At 44.5% G+C, this 7,500-nt stretch overlaps 2 long non-coding RNA genes and 1 other non-coding gene across 7 annotated transcripts in view; 2 read left to right on the top strand and 1 right to left on the bottom strand.

Moving 5' to 3' along the window:
- LOC126877449 (uncharacterized) overlaps window positions 1-7,145 on the top strand; it is a 58,475-nt gene extending 51,330 nt beyond the window's left edge. Inside the window, exon 2 of the long non-coding RNA XR_007695038.1 lies at window positions 6,873-7,145. This is a non-coding gene — a long non-coding RNA (uncharacterized LOC126877449). The remainder of the gene's footprint in view (window positions 1-6,872) is intronic.
- Window positions 1-7,410, bottom strand: part of LOC126877446 (uncharacterized) — a 78,035-nt gene extending 70,625 nt beyond the window's left edge. For 4 of the 5 annotated variants that reach the window (XR_007695032.1, XR_007695034.1, XR_007695035.1 and 1 more), the window contains exon 1: window positions 6,597-6,877. This is a non-coding gene — a long non-coding RNA (uncharacterized LOC126877446). Of the gene's footprint in view, window positions 1-6,596; window positions 6,878-7,151 lie in introns of those variants that run through there. The other variant, XR_007695033.1, reaches the window with a different exon arrangement.
- On the top strand, window positions 3,305-5,227 carry LOC126877463 (small subunit ribosomal RNA). The gene has a single exon (XR_007695048.1). It is a non-coding gene; the product is annotated as a small subunit ribosomal RNA (ribosomal RNA).
- Window positions 7,411-7,500: the final 90 nt, after the last annotated feature.

Below are 7,500 nucleotides of genomic sequence, written 5' to 3'. Positions count from 1 at the left end.
AAATTCCGAGGGCGAAAAAGTTTTTTCGAGTTTATTCGTTAAAAAGCGTTACAAGGTATGAATTTTTTTGCATAAATCGACGTAACTCGACGAAATACGTCGGGATTAATGGTTTATTTCCGTCCGAGAACGATTTTTAAAAACGGACCTATGCGGCCGGTCGTTCGTACTTAGAAAATTTTCGGACCGAACACTCTTTTTCGATTAATTCGTTAAAAAGCGTTATAACGTACGAATATTTTTCAAGAAATCGTTATAACTCGATAAAATACGTCGGGATTAAGCGTTTATATCGTCGGCAGACGGATATAAAAACGTTTGGACCGACACGACCGGTCGTTGGAACATAGAAAAATTCCGAGCCGGTACGTTGGGACTTAGAAAAATTCCGAGGGCGAAAAAGTTTTTTCGAGTTTATTCGTTAAAAAGCGTTACAAGGTATGAATTTTTTTGCATAAATCGACGTAACTCGACGAAATACGTCGGGATTAATGGTTTATTTCCGTCCGAGAACGATTTTTAAAAACGGACCTATGCGGCCGGTCGTTCGTACTTAGAAAATTTTCGGACCGAACACTCTTTTTCGATTAATTCGTTAAAAAGCGTTATAACGTACGAATATTTTTCAAGAAATCGTTATAACTCGATAAAATACGTCGGGATTAAGCGTTTATATCGTCGGCAGACGGATATAAAAACGTTTGGACCGACACGACCGGTCGTTGGAACATAGAAAAATTCCGAGCCGGTACGTTGGGACTTAGAAAAATTCCGAGGGCGAAAAAGTTTTTTCGAGTTTATTCGTTAAAAAGCGTTACAAGGTATGAATTTTTTTGCATAAATCGACGTAACTCGACGAAATACGTCGGGATTAATGGTTTATTTCCGTCCGAGAACGATTTTTAAAAACGGACCTATGCGGCCGGTCGTTCGTACTTAGAAAATTTTCGGACCGAACACTCTTTTTCGATTAATTCGTTAAAAAGCGTTATAACGTACGAATATTTTTCAAGAAATCGTTATAACTCGATAAAATACGTCGGGATTAAGCGTTTATATCGTCGGCAGACGGATATAAAAACGTTTGGACCGACACGACCGGTCGTTGGAACATAGAAAAATTCCGAGCCGGTACGTTGGGACTTAGAAAAATTCCGAGCGCGAAAAAGTTTTTTCGAGTTTATTCGTTAAAAAGCGTTACAAGGTATGAATTTTTTTGCATAAATCGACGTAACTCGACGAAATACGTCGGGATTAATGGTTTATTTCCGTCCGAGAACGATTTTTAAAAACGGACCTATGCGGCCGGTCGTTCGTACTTAGAAAATTTTCGGACCGAACACTCTTTTTCGATTAATTCGTTAAAAAGCGTTATAACGTACGAATATTTTTCAAGAAATCGTTATAACTCGATAAAATACGTCGGGATTAAGCGTTTATATCGTCGGCAGACGGATATAAAAACGTTTGGACCGACACGACCGGTCGTTGGAACATAGAAAAATTCCGAGCCGGTACGTTGGGACTTAGAAAAATTCCGAGGGCGAAAAAGTTTTTTCGAGTTTATTCGTTAAAAAGCGTTACAAGGTATGAATTTTTTTGCATAAATCGACGTAACTCGACGAAATACGTCGGGATTAATGGTTTATTTCCGTCCGAGAACGATTTTTAAAAACGGACCTATGCGGCCGGTCGTTCGTACTTAGAAAATTTTCGGACCGAACACTCTTTTTCGATTAATTCGTTAAAAAGCGTTATAACGTACGAATATTTTTCAAGAAATCGTTATAACTCGATAAAATACGTCGGGATTAAGCGTTTATATCGTCGGCAGACGGATATAAAAACGTTTGGACCGACACGACCGGTCGTTGGAACATAGAAAAATTCCGAGCCGGTACGTTGGGACTTAGAAAAATTCCGAGGGCGAAAAAGTTTTTTCGAGTTTATTCGTTTAAAAGCGTTACAAGGTATGAATTTTTTTACGGGAATCGTTCTATCTCTATTAAATACGTCGGGATTAAACATTTTTATCGATTTTTTCAAAAAATTAGCGTTCGTCGAACTGACACGACTGGGATATTTTTCTAATTTTTTCGTTAATTAACGTTACAAGGTATATATTTTTTTGCATATTTCTACTTATTTTAACGTATTGTAATTGATTATAAACTTATTTTTTGTCCGTATTCGATAAAAGAGTATGTTTACTGATGCAATTTTTCGGTGAAAAAAAAAATTAATTTTTTGGTAAAAATGCATTTCTATTATGTTAATAAAACGTCTGGTAATGTATTTCGATGGTTGGATATTGGCTTTGTATAGTAGTGATCGAGCGTTCGCGAGACTAAGTTCCAGCGTCCCTTCCGAACGGTACGTTGCTACGGAGGTTTTGCACCGTAAGCGCGCGGCCGCTAGCCCGGCCGGCGCCGGCCTTCCGGCTGGCGCTTTCGTATCTATAAGAGAGACGTCGAGCCGGACGGTTCGGTCGGAACAGCGTTGAGCGCGTGGCTATTCTACGGCCTCGGTTGAGAATTCAGTCACCGCTCCTCGAGTCTTAGTGTATTTTACGCTATTTCTCGACTGTTCCTCCGTTCTCGTTCTGGTTTTTTCTCTACACTGCTGCGCCGCGGGTCGCTGTCCTGGACGTAATGACCAAATATCGTGGCAAGGTTCCCCTGAGTCGGGAAGCTGGTGACCTGTGTGTACGTATTCTAACAAAAATTGTTAGATGCGTGTGTGCTTGTACTAACTGAGCATCGATTCATTCAAAAGAGTATAACCGTCTGCTTTCTATAAAAACTTCTGCTTTCGCAGAAGTATCCGATGAGGCGGTAGGAGCGTACTATCTTTGCGTAGTATGTCTTCTGCCGAAAATGTTCTACCGATTGAAAGAATATTCTTACGGTATGTCCAGCGCGACGCACTGGGATACGCGCTTGTTCGTTCAGCGTGAGGTGCGTATACGTGCTTTACCGCTAAGATATTCTAATAAGTCTTTTTACACGAAGACAGCATTATGGAAATGTTCCTTTAGAAGTACGATTCTAAACATTTTATATAAGACTATGAGAGAGAGAGAGAGAGAGAAGAGAGGAGGTGGAGTTGAGAATTACAAAGTGGCTGCGAGCGGCGTTCGAAGATTATTACTGAACTATGGGTGTATCTCGAACGTCGCTAGGAGATATATTTTATAGATATATCTATCTTAAGAACGAAAAGTCTCGTCGTACGGTGCTTACGTCCCACCTACGACACGAAGAGAACTTAAACGAAATTTATAAGAATTGTTATACGAATAAGATCCCTGGTTGATCCTGCCAGTAGTCATATGCTTGTCTCAAAGATTAAGCCATGCATGTCTCAGTACATGCCGCATTAAGGTGAAACCGCGAATGGCTCATTAAATCAGTTATGGTTTCTTAGATCATACCTACATTTACTTGGATAACTGTGGTAATTCTAGAGCTAATACATGCAAACAGATTCCGACCAGAGATGGTAGGAATGCTTTTATTAGATCAAAACCAATCGGTGGCGGATGGCTCGTCTGTCCGTCCATCGTTTGTTTTGGTGACTCTGAATAACTTTGTGCTGATCGCATGGTCATCTAGCACCGGCGACGCATCTTTCAAATGTCTGCCTTATCAACTGTCGATGGTAGGTTCTGCGCCTACCATGGTTGTAACGGGTAACGGGGAATCAGGGTTCGATTCCGGAGAGGGAGCCTGAGAAACAGCTACCACATCCAAGGAAGGCAGCAGGCGCGCAAATTACCCACTCCCGGCACGGGGAGGTAGTGACGAAAAATAACGATACGGGACTCATCCGAGGCCCCGTAATCGGAATGAGTACACTTTAAATCCTTTAACGAGGACCAATTGGAGGGCAAGTCTGGTGCCAGCAGCCGCGGTAATTCCAGCTCCAATAGCGTATATTAAAGTTGTTGCGGTTAAAAAGCTCGTAGTTGAATCTGTGTGTCACAGTGTCGGTTCACCGCTCGCGGTGTTTAACTGGCATTATGTGGTACGTCCTATCGGTGGGCTTAGCTCCTCGCGGGCGGTCCAACTAATATCCCATCGCGGTGCTCTTCACTGAGTGTCGAGGTGGGCCGATACGTTTACTTTGAACAAATTAGAGTGCTTAAAGCAGGCTACCTTCGCCTGAATACTGTGTGCATGGAATAATGGAATAGGACCTCGGTTCTATTTTGTTGGTTTTCGGAGCCCCGAGGTAATGATTAATAGGGACAGATGGGGGCATTCGTATTGCGACGTTAGAGGTGAAATTCTTGGATCGTCGCAAGACGGACAGAAGCGAAAGCATTTGCCAAAAATGTTTTCATTAATCAAGAACGAAAGTTAGAGGTTCGAAGGCGATCAGATACCGCCCTAGTTCTAACCATAAACGATGCCAGCCAGCGATCCGCCGAAGTTCCTCCGATGACTCGGCGGGCAGCTTCCGGGAAACCAAAGCTTTTGGGTTCCGGGGGAAGTATGGTTGCAAAGCTGAAACTTAAAGGAATTGACGGAAGGGCACCACCAGGAGTGGAGCCTGCGGCTTAATTTGACTCAACACGGGAAACCTCACCAGGCCCGGACACCGGAAGGATTGACAGATTGATAGCTCTTTCTTGATTCGGTGGGTGGTGGTGCATGGCCGTTCTTAGTTGGTGGAGCGATTTGTCTGGTTAATTCCGATAACGAACGAGACTCTAGCCTGCTAAATAGACGTAACTTATGGTATCTCGAAGGCCCCCGGCTTCGGTCGGTGGGTTTTTACTACCAACGTACAAACAAATCTTCTTAGAGGAACAGGCGGCTTCTAGCCGCACGAGATTGAGCAATAACAGGTCTGTGATGCCCTTAGATGTTCTGGGCCGCACGCGCGCTACACTGAAGGAATCAGCGTGTTTTCCCTGGCCGAAAGGCCCGGGTAACCCGCTGAACCTCCTTCGTGCTAGGGATTGGGGCTTGCAATTATTCCCCATGAACGAGGAATTCCCAGTAAGCGCGAGTCATAAGCTCGCGTTGATTACGTCCCTGCCCTTTGTACACACCGCCCGTCGCTACTACCGATTGAATGATTTAGTGAGGTCTTCGGACTGGTGCGCGGCCAATGTGATAAGCATTGCCGATGTTACCGGGAAGATGACCAAACTTGATCATTTAGAGGAAGTAAAAGTCGTAACAAGGTTTCCGTAGGTGAACCTGCGGAAGGATCATTAACGATACGATACCAAAAGAATTTGACTTGAACACATATAAAAACTATGAAATATATATCACAATGGTCGGTAAGGAGCCGTACTCCTCCTGTATCGACGAAAGTATATACGACGTATTAACAAGCTATATACTTTAACAAACGAAAACGCCAGGGAGCTTGGCAACCTCCGTTGGCACGAATAGAAATATTCTTAAGGAGGAGACGACCCTCCAGCTACGGAATTATACGAAGAGAAGGTGGCACTCTCTCTCGATCATCGGGATGAAGAGATATATATATACAAGTATAAAAACGAAATGCGAATGAAACTTATTCGAGGCGCCTGCGTGAGGTCGTAAACAGAAAGACCCGCCGTCTCCGAATAAAACATATAACATATAATATATATATATATATATGAAATTCTAATAAAAGGGAACTCTAGCTTCGAAAGAGCCAACAAAAGTTAAGGCTCGATATCAAACGAAAAAATTACGATGGAAACCAGGTGTAAAGAGAAATGCAGTCGTGGCGCCTGCGAGAGGCCGTACACAGAAAGACCCGCCGTCACGATCTCGTATTTCGTATTTGCATCGTGGAAACCGTACAAACGAAATATAAAAGTCCATGCAAACTAATAAGAAAATCTCTAAAGTGCCTCGTGTCGGAGTGATCATGCTCGCCTATTCTCTTCTATGTTTCGTGGTCTGTGTTGCGTTTGTTCTCCTCCTAGCAACGGGACATATCGAAGACTCCTCTTTGGGATCGAACGAAGCGTCTAGAACGAGTCGACGAGAGCGAAAGAACTTGTAGCGAGTCGCGCAGAGCGAAAGGATACCGATATACATCTTCGAAGGTTCTCTTCGAAGATCCATGGATACCTTCTGCGTCGACTTCTCTCGTCTCTTTCATCGAAACTCTCGTCGTTCTCGAAACGTGCTTCCTACCCAAAGGGCGTGTGCTCTTCGTATGTCGTTTCGTTCGAAATAACGAAACCACGTGTAACATACTCGTGGATCGGGTAACCTAGAACGAAGACGCATCGCGTGGATGTTGGCCCGCTATGCGACGATGACCGATGATGATGATGATGATGATGATGATATGATGATGATGTCGATGTCGACGACGACGACGATGAAGACGATGTGTAGCAACGATTCGTAACTAGTCTAGCCGAAGTTCGTTCAGAGGGGAACGCCGCCGGCTTCGAAGCCTCGATGTCGTGAGTCGGACACCCGTGCCGTCGCTAGAGTTTTTCAAACTCTGCTTCTGGATATTGGGACGAAAGACCGCTCGAGGACGACGACAGCCGTGCGTGCGTATCCCATCGAATTTTTTTTACACCACCTGAACGAGACTAAAGTTTCGTCTAGTTGATCGTCTACCGTCGCATAATGTATATTATATACCGTTCAGAGGGGACCGGCTGTCTATCCTCGTTGTCGTGAGTCGGACACCCGTGCCGTCGCTAGAGTTTTTCAAACTCTGCTTCTGGATATCGGGACGAAAGACCGCGCGAGGACGACGGATGCGAGTCCCATCGAATTTTTGACTTACACACTACCTGAACGAGACTTAAAGTTTCATATTATATACCGTTCAGAGGGGACCGGCTGTCTATCCTCGTTGTCGTGAGTCGGACACCCGTGCCGTCGCTAGAGTTTTTTCAAACTCTGCTTCTGGATATCGGGACGAAAGACCGCGCGAGGACGACGGATGCGAGTCCCATCGAATTTTTGACTTACACACTACCTGAACGAGACTTAAAGTTTCATATAATATACCGTTCAGAGGGGACCGGCTGTCTTTCCTCGTTGTCGTGAGTCGGACACCCGTGCCGTCGCTAGAGTTTTTCAAACTCTGCTTCTGGATATCGGGGACGAAAGACCGCGCGAGGACGACGGATGCGAGTCCCATCGAATTTTTTATTTAAACACTACCTGAAACGAGACTTAAAGTTTCATATAATATACCGTTCAGAGGGGACCGGCTGTCTTTCCTCGTTGTCGTGAGTCGGACACCCGTGCCGTCGCTAGAGTTTTTCAAACTCTGCTTCTGGATATCGGGACGAAAGACCGCGCGAGGACGACGGATGCGAGTCCCATCGAATTTTTTATTTAAAACACTACCTGAACGAGACTTAAAGTTTCATATAATATACCGTTCAGAGGGGACCGGCTGTCTTTCCTCGTTGTCGTGAGTCGGAGACCCGTGCCGTCGCTAGAGTTTTTCAAACTCTGCTTCTGGATATCGGGACGAAAGACCGCGCGAGGACGACGGATGCGAGTC

This window comes from Bombus huntii, unplaced genomic scaffold (genome assembly GCF_024542735.1).
Source record: "Bombus huntii isolate Logan2020A unplaced genomic scaffold, iyBomHunt1.1 ctg00000170.1, whole genome shotgun sequence".
In the NCBI taxonomy this organism is placed as follows: domain Eukaryota; kingdom Metazoa; phylum Arthropoda; class Insecta; order Hymenoptera; family Apidae; genus Bombus; species Bombus huntii.
The sequence above is the reverse complement of the archived record's forward strand: the minus strand, read 5'-3'. Positions and strand labels throughout refer to the sequence as shown.